Below are 14,862 nucleotides of genomic sequence, written 5' to 3' on the forward strand. Positions count from 1 at the left end.
CAAAAAAAAAAAAAGCCACAAGTTTTTATTTATTTTAAAAAATATGTCTTTTTTTTTTAACCTATTTGCAAAGAGGGAGGGAGAGAGAGAGAGAGCAAGCATGAGAATGGGCACGCCAGGGTCTCCAAACTCCAGATACACATATATTTGTGCATCTGGCTTATGTGGGTATTGGGGAATCAAACCTAAGCCGTCAGGCTTTGCAAACAAGTGCCTTTAACTGCTATCTCTCCACCCCTTAACTATACTTATTTATTTGCAGAGAGACAGAAAATGCAGGCATGCCAGGGCCTCTTGCTGCTGCCAACTCTAGATGCATGTGCCACTTTGTGCGTCCGGCTGTGTGTGGATACTGGGAATTGGACCTGGGCCAACAGGCGTTGCAGGTAAGTACCTTTAACCGCTGAGCCACCTCCCCAGCTGAGTTGACTTTTACTTCAACATTCCATAGGTGTGGCTTCGTTTGTAGTACACTGGTAAGCACACCTTTCCCCCCTCTGGTTTGGTCTTCAACAGTTAGAGTACAACCTGCTTAGGTGTATTTCTTTTAGGGGAATTTTCTGCTAGGTATTATCTGAAAGTTTTGGATCTGTGGATTGATGTCTGACGCTAATTTAAAAGCCTTCTCAAATACGATTTCTTACAACTCTGTGTTTTCCTTCTCTAGGCTCCAATTTCGTGTCGGGCTACTTCAAGTGGTACCACAGCTCTCGAGTGCTCGCTCTTTTCTGGTTCTTTCTACCCTTTCGTATTGTATTTAATTTGGGGTGATTTATGTAGATCAAGGTCCACTGTTTGTTTTCTTTTCTGGATGTGTGGAGTCTCATAGGAAGCATCTTTATCATTTCTAGTATGTTCTTTATTTCTAGCATTCCCATTTTGTGTTTTTATATTTTTCTCTCATTGCTGTATCCCCCCCCCATCTGATCATAAATACTGTCTGCCTGCTCCCGTTGGGTCTGCGGTGTGTGGATGAGGGCCTGCGTATGAGCTCTGGCTGGAGCGGAAGAGCTGGCTTCTTCCCTGTGCCCTGTCAGTAAAGCAGTGGAACACAGTCGCAGTAACAGTGAGATGTGACTGGCACAGTGGTCAGCGAGGGTTCCCTCCGAGGAGCACGGAGGGGGACAGAGGGTGACACTATTCCTCGATCTGTGTAAACCTCCACCCGGTCACCCCTGGCCCCTGCAGGTGCTCGTCCCTTGGTTCTGAATGTTCTCCACACCTACGCTGATCAGAACTCTGTTGAATACCCAAAGGGACCTCTGCAGATTCTGATCCGTCTCTCTCTCTCCTGTTTGTCTCTCCATGTCTCTGTCTCTCTAGCTTCCTCCCAGGTTCTCATCCCTGAATCGCTAGCTGTTTTGGTTTTCCCAGGCTCTCAGATTCAGGTCCCCATCTCCAGGTGTTTTCTGGGTTCTTCCTCAGTTTCCTCTTCTTGCACTCTACCTGGCAGCTCTCTGAGCAGTAAGCTTGTTTATTTGTTTGGGGATCAGTCATAGCCCAGGATTCACCACATCAAGCACTCTTGCTTCATGCACGGGCTGCTTTGTTGTTGCTCTCTTAGGTACAAGGGTAAACCACTCTGTTATTCTAAGAGGGCGCTGCGCAGGGGATTTCATCCCAGCATCTCAGTACTTCAGGTCCTCCCCGCCATCACTGGGTGATCTTGTCATCCACTAGCCTGTCTAGGCTCAGTTTCCTCACCTGCAAAATGGTACAATAATGCCTGTGAAATCTATTTTTGCCATCTTCAAAATATTCTGAAGTGACATGGATGTGCTAAATATGTAACTATAATTTCAGAATATAGAAATGAACTAACTAGACAAAAGTATCTTTGTTTGTGGACATTCTCATGGATTTAAGGGTAGTTTTATTTTTATTTATTTATTTGAGAGAGAGAGACAGAGAGAGAGAATGGCTATACCGGGCCTCTAGCCACTGCAAATGAAATCTAGATGCATGATGCATGTGCAACATTGTGCATCTGGCTCACATGGGTACTAGGGGATTGAACTTGGGTCCTTATTCTTTGGAGGCAAGTGCCTTAACAGCTAAGCCATCTCTCTAGCCCCTCATTTAAAAAAGAAAAATCTCTTCATAGCCCGGAGTGGCAGCATACACCTTTAATCCTAGCACTTGGGGGACAGAGGTAATAGAATTGCCATGAATTTGAGGCCAACCTGAGCCTACAGAGTTATCTCCAGGTCAGCCTGGGCTAGAGTGAGAGACTTTGCCTAGAAAAAAAAAAATCTTTTCAAAATGACATTTTTATTTTTCCACATATGTTGGTTATTTCATTTCCTTATCTTATTGCATTTGCATAACTACCAAAATATATTTTGCTACTACATTCTGTTTTTCATACAGAGTTTTAGAGTTTCCTCTTGGTTTTTAGTTAGTGATATCTCAGGTGTGTTCTTCTATTTCTTGCTTATGAAGGCACAGGGATTTGTCAAGTGCTTTTAAACATCTATTTTTTTCCCCCTTTACAAACTGCTGGCCTTAATTCAATTCTCAGCACCGGTGTAAAGCCAGACACAAAATGTAGTTTATGCATCTGGCATTTGACTGCAGTGCAAGAGACCCTGGCTCACGAGTGTGCACGCGCATGCACGCGCGCACACACACACACAGACACACACACACATGCAGGTGCTCATGCAAATAAATAAATAAATAAATAAATAAAAAGTTTAAATGGGTATGATAGGGTATATTGATTGTGTTTTGATAATTCCTCCTCTTTTACTCCTGGAATCATACCCACATCCCTTTCATACATTCCTCTGTTCTTTTCATTTGTTTAATTAAATGTTCTTTTAGCATCATACCCCTGAGAGAATCTGTAGCGCACCATATTTAGTTCAGAGTTAGCAGATTCTTAACTCGTTGCTTTATGTACAAGTTTACGCACACAGCCCACATTTGTTCATCCACTCACCTACCTGTCAGCAAGCATTTGTCCATTATGAGTGAATCTGCCTTTGGAACTCAATCTATAGCCCAAACTGGTCATGAGTAAGTATTAATATCCAAACCTATTTTTTATTAAGTAGAAACTTTGTTTGGACACATCGTATGTTGGTACCATCATTTCCCTCCTCCTTTCCCCCGCTCCACTGAGCGCCCTCCTTAATGGGATTGCTGGCATTCACCCCAGAGCTGTGGGTGATAGATTGTGAGGGCAATAGTCAGTCAAGGGGGCTGGGGCAAGGCCTCTGGATATTCCCTCCCACCCTGAGGCTCTTACATTCTTTCTACCTCCTCTTCTGCAAAATCTTAGTGGGTGTGCTTTAATTCTACTTCAGTGTTGAGCTCTCAGAAGCTTCTGGATTTCTGCTTCGGTGCTCAGTGTCTGTCGCCATCACCCTAGCCCAGGTTGTCAGGCTCGCCAAGGACGCAGCACTCTTGCTCCTCTCGACATTTCCTCGGTGGCTTCACCTGGGCCCTGGCTGCTATGTGAGGGATGGTTCGCTTCCTGCCAGGGAGTCAGATATCCTTGTCTTGTTAGATTTTGGTTGTCCTTGGTTCCTGCTGCTTTCTGGAAAAGAAAAATGATTCTCCAACAGAGAGTGAGATCAGTGTAGGTTAAAGGGAATAAGAATAGTTATTTTAGAGAGGTTTTGATGGGTGTAGCCTTGCTTTTGGACAAAGACTAGTAGGTGCTTCTCACTGGAGTCCATAATCTTCATCTCCATAAGATTTTGACTTGGTTCCCAGTTCCAGTTATGAGTTCCTTTCCACTGAGCAGATCTTATAGCCAATGAGGGGGGGAGGGAGGGAGAGAATGGGCATGCCAGGGCCTCTATCTACTGCAAATGAACTCCAGATGCATGTACCACCCTGTGCATCTGGTTTATGTGGGTCCTGGGAATTGAACCTGGACATTAGGTTTCATAGGCAAGTGCCTTAACCACTAAGCAATCTATCCAGCCCTCCAAGTCTATTTTTGAACAAGCACTCCTGTCTCTTTTTGGTCTGCATGCAGGAGGGGACCATCCTGGTCATATATGGTAAGTGATATTTCGTGTCACAACAAACTGCCACTCCATTTCCAGAGTAGCTGTGGACTTTCAGCTCTCACCTGAGTTCTAAGCTCTGCTAGCTCCATTTCCTCGCCACCAGCTGGAGTGGCCTGTCAAATGTTGGCAGGCCAGTGTCCCTGTGTGTCAGTGGCACTCCTAGGCTACATGCACATGCTACATGCATGCAGAAAAATTCGTGTGTTGGGAACTTGGTCCCCAGAGTGGTGATGTTAAGGTGTTGGGATCTTTAAGAGGTAGAGCATTGTGGGAGGCAATTGGGTCATTGGAGTGCTGCTATCAGATAGGTTAATAAACTAAGGGGCTTTTCTTTCCTGGGATTCCTGCCTGGATGTATCTCTCACCCTTCACAGCTGCTCCCTACATGATATGAGTCAAGCAGGGTTTGTTGCCAGAACCTGCACCATGCTAATGCCCTCCCAGCTCCCAAAGAGAAAAGCTAAATGGACCTCTTCTCTTATAAAGATCCCAGATCCATGCCATGAGTTTGAGGCCACCCTGAGACTACATAGCGAATTCCAGGTCAGCCTGGGCCAGAGTGAGACCCTACCTAAAAGATCCCAGATCTAGACACTTCAATATAATAGTGGACAATGGGCTAAGAGATGGTCAGTTTAGCCCATTCTCCAGCATAAGTGGCTCCCAGCAGGGTTTGGGGGTGTTCAGTCACAAGTCTCATATTCCCAACGCTTCTGCCCAGCGCCTGTTGCTCCTTTTTCCTTCACAAATGTTCTTCTTGTCTTTCCTCTACCAGCCCCAAATTGCCTCTCAGGCAGCTCCAGTTCTTCTGAAATGGCACACCACCATATTCACAGTGCCTCCCTTGCTGGAACAACCAGCTCAAGCTGTGTAACCAACACCATAAGCTGGGTGCATTCACAGGAGCCTGGCAGACCGAGATCAAGAAGCCATTTGGCTTGCTGCTCCTGAGATTCCCCTCCTTCGGGTTACAGACGGTGTCTTCTCCCTGTGCTCTCACACGGCTGTCCTCTGTGTGCGTCTCCTCTTCTTCCCTAGGCACGTGGGTTAACATCAACCCTATGACCTCATGCTACCATCTGCCATTTGTTTAAAGATCTATTTTCTAATATTGTCTCTTTCTTTTAATTTTTTTTTGTTTTATTTTTATTTATTTATTTAAGAGTGACAGACAAGGAGAAAGAGGGAGAGAGAGAGAGAGAAAGAGAGAGAATGGGTGCACTGGGGCCTCCAGCCACTGCAAACGAACTCCAGACGCGTGCGCCCCCTTGCGCATCTGGCTAACGTGGGTCCTGGGGAATCGAGCCTCTAACTGAGGTCCTTAGAGTTCACAGGTAAGCGCTTAACTGCTAAGCCATCGCTCCAGCCTGTCGCTTTCTTTTTTAAAAAGTACTTTCTATTTGTTTATTTATCATTTACTTGAGAGAGCATAAGAGAGAGAGAGAATGGGCATGCCAGAGCCTGTAGCCACTGCAAATGAACTTTGCTTGTGCCACCTTGTGCATCTGGCTTTATTGTGGGTGCTGGGGAATGGTACCTGCATCCTTTGGTTTTGCCTGCAAGTGCCCAACTGCTAAACCATCTCTCCAGCCCTAATATAGTCACTTCCTGAGGTATTGGGTGTACCTATGAATTTTAGGGGCACGTACATTAGCCCAGAACCCACACTGCATTGTAGAACTGTCTTTTGCCCTTATTTATTCTCTGCCATGTCTTTCTACCTCTCTTATCCCATCAGCCACCCCCAAGGTGAGTCCCACCATACATGTGTCACTGGACATGCCTGCTTTTGTCATCATTGCTGTCCTGGAGCTCCATGAGGACAGGTGTGCTCTTCTCACCTCTGACCTCACATTTGTGAAATGAACAAGCGAGGGGTGAGTGGTGATGATTAGGTGCAGGCAAGGAATGTGAAAAGAGGAACAGAACTGAAGCAAATGTTTTCAGATCTAAACTTAGGCATGGTGGCGCACGCCTTTAATCCCAGCACTTGGGAGGCAGAGGTAGGTGGATTGCTGTGAGTTCGAGGCCAGCCTGAGATGACAGAGTGAATTTCAGGTCAGCCTGGACTAGAGTGAGACCCTACCTTGAAAAGCCAAATATATATTTCCAGATGCATCAGAAGCTGGGGAGATGGTTCGGTGGGGAATGTACTTGGTATGCAAGCATGAAGACCTCAGTTCAGAGCCCCAGCAGCCATGAAAAAGCCGGGCATGGTGGCACATGTCTGCAATACCAGCGATGAGGGGGCAGAGATAGGGAGACCCCACACTTGCTGGATAGCTAGTCTAGCTGAATGAATGAGTTCCCAGTTTAGTGGGAGACACTGTACCTCACTGAATGGGAAGATGGTGACGAGCAATCAAGGTCGACCCCAGTGTTGAACTCTGGCCTCTGCACACACGCAAAAGCATGCACATCACACACACACACATTTTATGCAAAAATATAAGAAGGAAACCCCAATAGAAAGATTTGTAATTGAAGGAATGTTTATTTATTGATACTGTAGGGTTTGGTTTGTTCCTTAATCACCTACTAAGATGTGAGGTTTCCTTAATATTTACTCCCAAGGGACAAGAAAACAATCCAGGCTCTGAGGACACGGGGAGTCTGAGCTCCACGGAGCCCTGTCAGGCTGGGATGAGCCACAGGCAGATGAGAAGCGGGGGCAGTCAGAGAGGGCATTTAGGACAGGCTCTGAGGGGACTCTCCAGGTCTGGCACAGCAGAGGATCAGGGTAGAGTATAGGGGACAGGGAGGACAGGGTTGTTGATCAGAGTGACAGGGGCAGAGAACTGAGGAGAACAAGCAACGAGGAGGTGGCTGTGTCCTTCAGGGGGCCCAGGAGCAGGGTTTCTGGGCCTGGCCAGGAGCCATATGTAGAGGACTGACAGGGGAGGCCCCCGGTTCCTGGGGGACACTGCCAGTGCTAGGCTGTTTCGTCACCGTGGGTTGTCTGACTGGGTGGGAGCCAGAAGTCCTAGAGTGCACCCCTGGTGGCTCTCCTGGATGAAAGGAGCTGGTTTGGAGTCATGGTTGCTCCTCTCTGAAAACCATTCATGGAAGACACAGGGCCCTGTGCGTTCTTCATGCCCAGCTCATCCCTGTGCTGGGCAAGACCAAGTGGCAGCAGAATTGCAGAAGACCTTCCAGAAGCAACCACATTCCACTGCCCATTGCTGCCTCCTACTGGCCAGATAGAGGTGTTTGCCTGCCCGGCTCTGTAGCCATGCTGCATTGACAATGTTTTGGGGGGAATGTTGTGATCCGTGGATATGGAAAGCCAGGATCCAAGCAGATGCCAGAAGGCCCTGGAAGGCCATGTCTGGACTCTCAGATTTTACACTGGCAGCATACGGGAGCACAGCAGCTGGATTGGCAGCAGCAGGGCTTGCAGCAGCTGGATTCACAACAGCAGGGCTTGCAGCAGCTGGACTGGCAGCAGCAGGGTTTGCAGCAGCTGGACTGGCAGCAGCAGGGTTTGCAGCAGCTGGACTGGCAGCAGCAAGGCTTTCAGCAGCTGGACTGGCAGCAGCAGGGCTTGCAGCAGCTGGACTGGCAGCAGCAGGGTTTGCAGCAGCTGGACTGGCAGCAGCAGGGTTTGCAGCAGCTGGATTCACAGCAGCAGGGTTTGCAGCAGCTGGACTGACAGCAGCTGGACTTGCAGCCCCCACAGGAGCCACAGCCCCCCTTGCAGCCCCCACAGGAGCCGCAGCTCCCCTTGCAGCCCCCACAGGAGCTACAGCCCCCCTTGGAGCAGCCACAAGAGCTACAACCCCCCTTGCAGCCCCCACAGGAGCCACAGCCCCCCTTGCTGCAGCTGGAGCAGGAGCAGGCGGGCACACAGCAGCACACGGGCTTGCAGCAGCACACGGGCACACAGCAGCTGGAGCCACAGCCCCCACAGCTGGAGCCACAGCCTCCGGAGCAGCCACAACAGCCCATGGTTCTTTTTGGAAGTGGAGGATGGAGTAGGGGAGAGGAGCGGGTGGAGAGGGAAGTGTGGAGTATGGAGCTTCCTGAGCCTGGGGCCTTTATACCCCTGCCCAGGGTCAGGTGTGAGGCTGCCCATGGCCACTTCCTGATTTCTGTTTGTTCCCCCTACCCAGTGAACTTCTGTGTGGATATACACATTGTTGTACCCTATGACACACTTCCTACTCATACGCCGTTTCCCTATCCACTTCCAGAGCCCTGCTTGGCCCCCTAGGTCTGGTGCCTCCGGACACAGATGAGCTTCACTCACCCCTGCACAAGGCCTGCGAAGCCTGGCTGTCTATGGCTGCCACAGGTCTCATCACATGGGGAGGTTTCAGATGGTTTCTTTGTCTCAGTGCTTTTGTCTGTGTGGAACCACTGAGCGGGCATGATCAAGGTCATGTTCTCACCAGAAAGTTCCAGAGCCATTTCACTATCCTTTGCCTATCTTCCAGCAAGCCCGGTCCCCTCAGGCTTCCTTAGAGTCTTTTTGGCCTCTCTGTTTCCTCCGTGGCTGCTTTTCCTCTACTCCAAAGATCACTGTTTTCGGCTGCCTTCCTCCCAGCTTTTTGGGGTACAGATACGTTTCTTTTCTCTCCTTCCTTTTTTTTTGCTTTTTCATACTTTTATTATTATTATTAACAAGATGTTTCATATGGATACATCATGTGTTGGTACCCTCTTTTCCGTTGTCCCTGCCCCCATTCTACTGGGGTCCCTTCTCAGTGAGGGGTTGCAGGTATTCCCCATGGGGTTATAGTTTATGGGTTGTGGGAGCAGCAGTCAGTTATTTTTTGGAGGAGGGGGAATGCCTCTGGGCATGATGTCTCAACCTGTGGCTCTTACAGTCTTTCTGCCCCCTCTTCCACAAAATCCCCTGAGCCGTGGTGGATGAGTTTTAAGTCTGCTTCAGTGATGAGCACTTAGGACCCTCTGGATCTCTGCTTTGATAGGTGCTGAGTATCCTCAGGGTCTGTCTCCTTCACCCTGACACTGGTTATCAGGTTCAGCATGGAAGCAGCACTCTTGCTCATCTCCCCAATTCCTGTGTGGATTCAGCTGTGGCTTGGCTGAAGTTTATCTCCTCCAGTCTCATACCTTCTGAAAAAGAACAGCATCTCCACTGGAGAATGAAGTCATCATAGCTAAGATAAGCATTATTAATTTAGGGAGAATTTGGTGTATGTAACCTTTCTTTAAGCCTCTATCTCAGACTGAGCTGGAATTCACTATGTGGTCTGCTTTCACTCCTTTTGGGATATGAGGGGCAATGGGTCCCCAGAAAGAGCTAGGCATAGGCCTCCTAGGTGGCCTCGAACTCACAGTGATCTTCCTACCTCTGCTTCCTGAGTGCTGGGATTAAAGGTGTGTGCCACCACGGCCGGCTCTCCTTCCCTTTTTGGGTCTGGCTCTCTGTGATTTGAGATGTTTCCCTTCACCACCCAGAAGGCTCAGAATGCTTCTGCCAGCTTCTCTTCATTCTCTAACCTCCATGTTCTGAGGTGGTATCCAGCAGGATTCCTCACACCTCTCGGGAGCTTTTGTAAGTCTTTTCTCTTCTGCTCAGACGTGCTCCTCTAAGCCTAAAAAGTATACAGAGGCTAGGGGATGGGTTAGTGGTTAAGGCATTTGCCTGCAAGGCCTAATGACCGAGGTTCGATTCCCCAGTACCCACATAAGCCAGATGCACAAGGTGGCACCTATGTGTCTAGAGTTCATTTTCAGTGGCTGGAGACTTTGGCATGCCCATGACCTCTTTCTCTTCCTTCCTCCCTCCCTCCTTCCCTCCCTCCCTCCCTCTCTGCCTTCCTTCCTTCCTTCCTTCCTTCCTTCCTTCCTTCCTTCCTTCCTTCCTTCCTTCCTTCCTTCCTTCCTTCCCTCCCTCCCTCCCTCCTTCCCTCCCTCCTTCCTTCCTTCCTTCCTTCCTCTCTCTCCCTGCCTCTTCCTCTCTCAAGTAAATAAATAAAGATTTTTTAAGATTTTATTTTTATTTATTTATTAGACAGAGAGAGAGAATGGGCACAGCAGGGCCTCTAGCCACTGCAAATGAACTCCAGATGCATGTACCACCATGTGCACCTGGCTTACGTGGGACCTAGAAAATCAAACCTGGGTCCTTAGGCTTTGCAGGCATGTGCCTTAACCACTAAGCCATCTCTCCAGCACAGGTAAATAAATAAAATATTTTTTAAAACAGCAAATAAAAAAGGAGTATACAGGTGGCTGTACTGCCTAGATTGGGGAACCTCAGGCTCTGCTGTGCTCATCAGCCCTCCTGTATAGCTTACAAATGTCCCAGATGTTTAGGAAGCCTCTGCCTAGTTCTTTCTGGGGACCTGTCTTTGCCCCTCACGTCCCAAAAGGGGTGAAAGCAGCTGTGAGTCCCCTCTCTCCTGTGAAGTGCTCATTGCTTCCTAGACACTTGGATTTCTTTGTGTCCCTGACTCTGTTGGGTTTAAATTTTTATTTTTATTTATTTATTTGAGAGTGACAGATAGAGAGAGAGAGAGAGAGAGAGAACAGGCACGCCAAGGCCTCCACCCACTGCAAACGAACTCCAGACACGTGTGCCCCTTGTGCATCTGCCCGACATAGGCATTTTTAAACCCAACAGAGGGGCTGGAGAGATGGCTTAGCAGTCAAGCGCTTGCCTGTGAAGCCTAAGAATCCAGTTTGAGGCCCAATTCCCCAGGATCCATGTTAGCCAGATGCACAAGGGGGCGCACGCACCTGGAGTTCGTTTGCAGTGGCTGGAGGCCCTGGCGCGCCCATTCTCTCTCTCTCACTCTTTCTCTGTAGCTCTCAAATAAATGAACAACAACAACAATTTTTTTTTTAATGCCTTTGCCTTGTTGGGTTTTATCATGACACTTGCATTAAGCACATGATATATAATGGTCATATTTACCCTTTCCACCGCCCTTTCTTTTTAAACTTTCTATTGACAATTCCCATAAATATAAACAATATGCTATGTCCATAATCCCCTCCTACCACCCCTTCCTCCCCCCCAAATCCTCCTTCCACTGAATTCCTTCTAGTCTCTTTTCTATATTGATGTCATTTTTTTTCTTCCTGTTATGCAGGTCTTGTATAGGTAGTGTCGGCCACTGTGAGGCTATGAACATTCGAGGCCACCCCGTCTGGAGGACACCACCGTAAGCGGCCCCTCTTCCTTCGGCAGCTGTGACACTCCCTCCACCACTTCTGCCACAGCGCTCCCTGAGCCTTGGAGGGTACGATACTGATGTCTCAGTGCCAAACACTCCGCTGTCACTTCTTTTCAGCCCTATGGTGAGTTTTGAGTCACCTCGGTGGTCATCACCATCTGAAAAGAAAATTTCTCTAGTTAAAAGTAAGATTATGAGGCCGGGCGTGGTGGCGCATGGATGCCTTTAATCCCAGCACTCGGGAGGCAGAGGTAGGAGGATCGCCATGAGTTTGAGGCCACCCTGAGACTACAGAGTGAATTCCAGGTCAGCTTGGGCTAGAACAAGACCCTACCTCGAAAAACTGAAAGAAAAAAAAAAAGTGAGATTATGAGGTTAACATTAACATATGGCCATAACCATAAGTATTTGGAGGGCAGTTTGGTGGACATGATATAAGCATTTAGCCAAACAATGGTGGTAGTTCTCCCATTAAGGCTTATGGCTCCCCCAGCCATTGGCTTTTGACTAGACTTTCAGTACCAAGAATGAATTCCCTCCTGCAGGGTGGGCAGCCAGTCCAATCAGAGAGCAGCTGGTTTCTCCCATGACAGACATGCCACTGTGACACCAGTTGGTTCATTCGGCCTGCCTGGCCAGTTGTGCAGCTTGTGGGTCCTGACTTGATGGGTTCCTCCAGAAGGCTGCAGGCTGCACAACTTCCCCCAGCATCCCGGCAGCCAGTCCACAGGGAGGAGGCCTCCAGCTCAGCTCCAGCTTGATTTCTCAGCGACCGGCAGCCCCAGCGTGTGGAGTCTTCAGCAGTAAGGTCTTACCGTCTAGGTGCAGTGGGCAACCAAGGACCTTCTTTCATCTCCTTTTACTTCTCCCTAGATGCTTGCTTCATGTGAGAGAAAACCTGTAATACTTACCTTTGTGAGGCCGGCTAATTTCACTTCAGTTCCACCCATTTTCCTGCAGGTGACATAATTTTATCCTCCCTTATGGCTGAATAAAACTTCATTCTGTATTCATGGCACACTTACATCACCCGCTCACCTACTGAGGGACATCTAGGCTGATTCCACAACTTGGCAGTTGTGAATGGTACCACAGTAAACAAGGACGACGAGGTGCTCGTAGCTGTTCTCTCTTGATTCTTTCCTGTGTGTGCCCAGAACTGGTACCGCTGGGTCACACAGCAGCTCTTTCAGTTTATTGAGGGATCTCGATGCTGATTTCCACAGTGGCCAGACTAACTCGCATTTCCACCAGCAGTGAATGAAGGTTGCTCTTTCCTCATATCTTCACTAACATTCATTTCTTTTCTGTTTGTTTGTTTTCCTGAGGTAGGGTCTCACTATAGCCCAGGTTGACCTGAAATTCACTGTGTTATCTCAGGCTGGCCTCAAACTCACACCAATCTTCCTATATCTGCCTCCCAAGTTTGCATAATGACAACCTTTCTGACTGGGGTGAGATAGAATCTCAGTGTAGTTTTGATTTGTATTTCCCTGATGACTACAAATGTTGAAATTTAATTTTTTTCATGTATTTATTAGCCATTTGTCCTTTTTTGAAGAATATTTGGCTTGTTTTCTAACTTATTGATTTGATTAGTTATTCTTTGGCACTTTTGATGGCTAATCTTGTCTACTTGATGGTAAACAGATTTCTGGGCATGTCTGTGAGGGAACTTCAGGATTAGGTTAATAGAAAATCCACACTTAAATGTGGGTGGTACCATTCCAGTGGCTGGGGGTCCTGGACTGAAAAAAAAAAAGGAAGTGAGTTGCATCACTTTCTGCTTACTGACTGAGGAAACAGCGTGACCAGCTCGGCTTCCTGCCTCTACCACCGAGCATTCTCTGCTGTGATGGGCTGTGACTCAAACTGTGAGCCAAAGTAATTCTACATTCCTTAAGTTGCTTCCAAGTATTTTGTCCCAGCATCAAGTAAAATAACTAATGCAGGGCTGGAGAGATGGCTTAGCAGTTAAGCGCTTGCCTGTGAAGCCTAAGGACCCCGGTTCGAGGCTCGGTTCCCCAGGTCCCACGTTAGCCAGATGCACAAGGGGGCGCACACATCTGGAGTTTGTTTGCAGAGGCTGGAAGCCCTGGCACGCCCATTCTCTCTCTCTCCCTGTATCTGTCTTTCTCTCTGTGTCTGTTGCTCTCAAATAAATAAATTAAAACTGAACAAAAAAATATTTAAAATAACTAATGCAGTATTTAATATTTTCTTTTTACTTTTTAAGTTTTATTTATTTGAGAGAGTCAGAGAGAGAGAGAGAGAGAGAGAGAAAGAGAATGGGTGGGCCAGGGCCTCCAGCCACTACATATGAACTCCAAATCATGTGCCACCTTGTGTATCTGGTTTATGTGGGTCTTGGGGAATCAAACCAGTCCAGCTGTTGTCAGTCCAGCTGTTGCAAGCCCTGCTGCTGTGAATCCAGCTGTTGTAAGCCCTGCTGCTGTGAATCCAGCTTCTGTGTTCCCATTTGCTGTCAACACAAGATCTGAAGTTCTGGTTACAGGCTCCAGTAATCGCATGTTTTTGATTGCATCTTGGATTTTTGGAACTCGAATGTGACCCTATACTCCAGAATACCATCTCAATAGTCTCTAGAGAGAAGTGTTCATCTATTGGGCTGCCACGGAGGGCAAAACATCATTCCTGTCATATTCTAATGGGAAACCACATTCCCCTGTCCCCTTCCATTCCACCCTGGACGGAGATTCCGTTCAGATCTTTCTCTGCAGATCTTCTGCCTCTTTAGGGTCCCACCCACTACTTCCTGCCAATGACCTTCTGCGGATGGTAGATTTTGTATGCTAGATCAGAGCTGGCAAAAAGATAGCTATGAGAATTGTATCATATGCACGAAGAAGATGTTCATTTAAGTTTTCAACAATGCCTCATTTTGGCCAAAATAAGCAAAGTCAAAAGACAGCAAGTGTCAGGAGCCAGTGTTGGGCATGTCTGATGGGTCAGGGGTGGCCAGGAAGGTCACAGAAAAGAGGAAGCAATGTTGCTCTTCTTCCAGGGAAAGAAAGCTTGGAGGGGGCATATTACAGACCAGCAGAGAAGCACAGCAGACCAGAACCTTCTGAAAGGATCTAGGAGCTTGTGGGAGGTGAGTAGGGACATGAGTGACCGGGAAAGGTCAGGATTTCACTCTGCACAGGGTCTCTGGCAAGTCACCTGATCTCATGATGCAACCACGTGCTCTGTAAGATGGGGATGTGTGTGTGTGTTACATCACCATATTGTGATGAAGATTAACTATCTGAGCCATGAAGGGCACTCAGCATACCACAGGCACATGGAAAGGACATGGGGCACAGTTGGCTTCACTCAAACCATGGCTTATGGAAATCTGGGTGGGAACAGTGCTGGAGACGGCAAGCATGCCACTTCAGGATCACAAGGAATTGAGTGCTGAAGAGCTGCTTGACAGAGTTCCAGCCCAGCTGTCTCTTCCTTGGAGTCTAGTGTGGCCCCTCTATAGAAAAATCTTTGGCTCGCTATGCCACAGAAATCTGTGCTTTTCTGTATAATGTTTGTCTTTCTCTGTCTTTCACTTGGTGTCCCAATCCCTAAGTTTACTTTTCCAGGAAAAATTGGTGTTGGTGAAGTGTTGGTCTGTATCTGAAAGAGGCTCTGGCATAGAACTGGAAAAACAAGAAAATGGGTTGGAGATAATT

General features: G+C 47.8%; 1 long non-coding RNA gene across 1 annotated transcript; it reads left to right on the forward strand.

Moving 5' to 3' along the window:
• Nucleotides 1–325: 325 nt before the first annotated feature.
• LOC123456270 lies at nt 326–12,436 on the forward strand. Its single transcript, XR_006634436.1, has 3 exons — nt 326–386; nt 11,093–11,300; nt 11,722–12,436. It is a non-coding gene; the product is annotated as an uncharacterized LOC123456270 (long non-coding RNA).
• Nucleotides 12,437–14,862: the final 2,426 nt, after the last annotated feature.

The sequence above is a fragment of the Jaculus jaculus genome, chromosome 1 (genome assembly GCF_020740685.1).
Source record: "Jaculus jaculus isolate mJacJac1 chromosome 1, mJacJac1.mat.Y.cur, whole genome shotgun sequence".
Lineage (NCBI taxonomy): Eukaryota > Metazoa > Chordata > Mammalia > Rodentia > Dipodidae > Jaculus > Jaculus jaculus.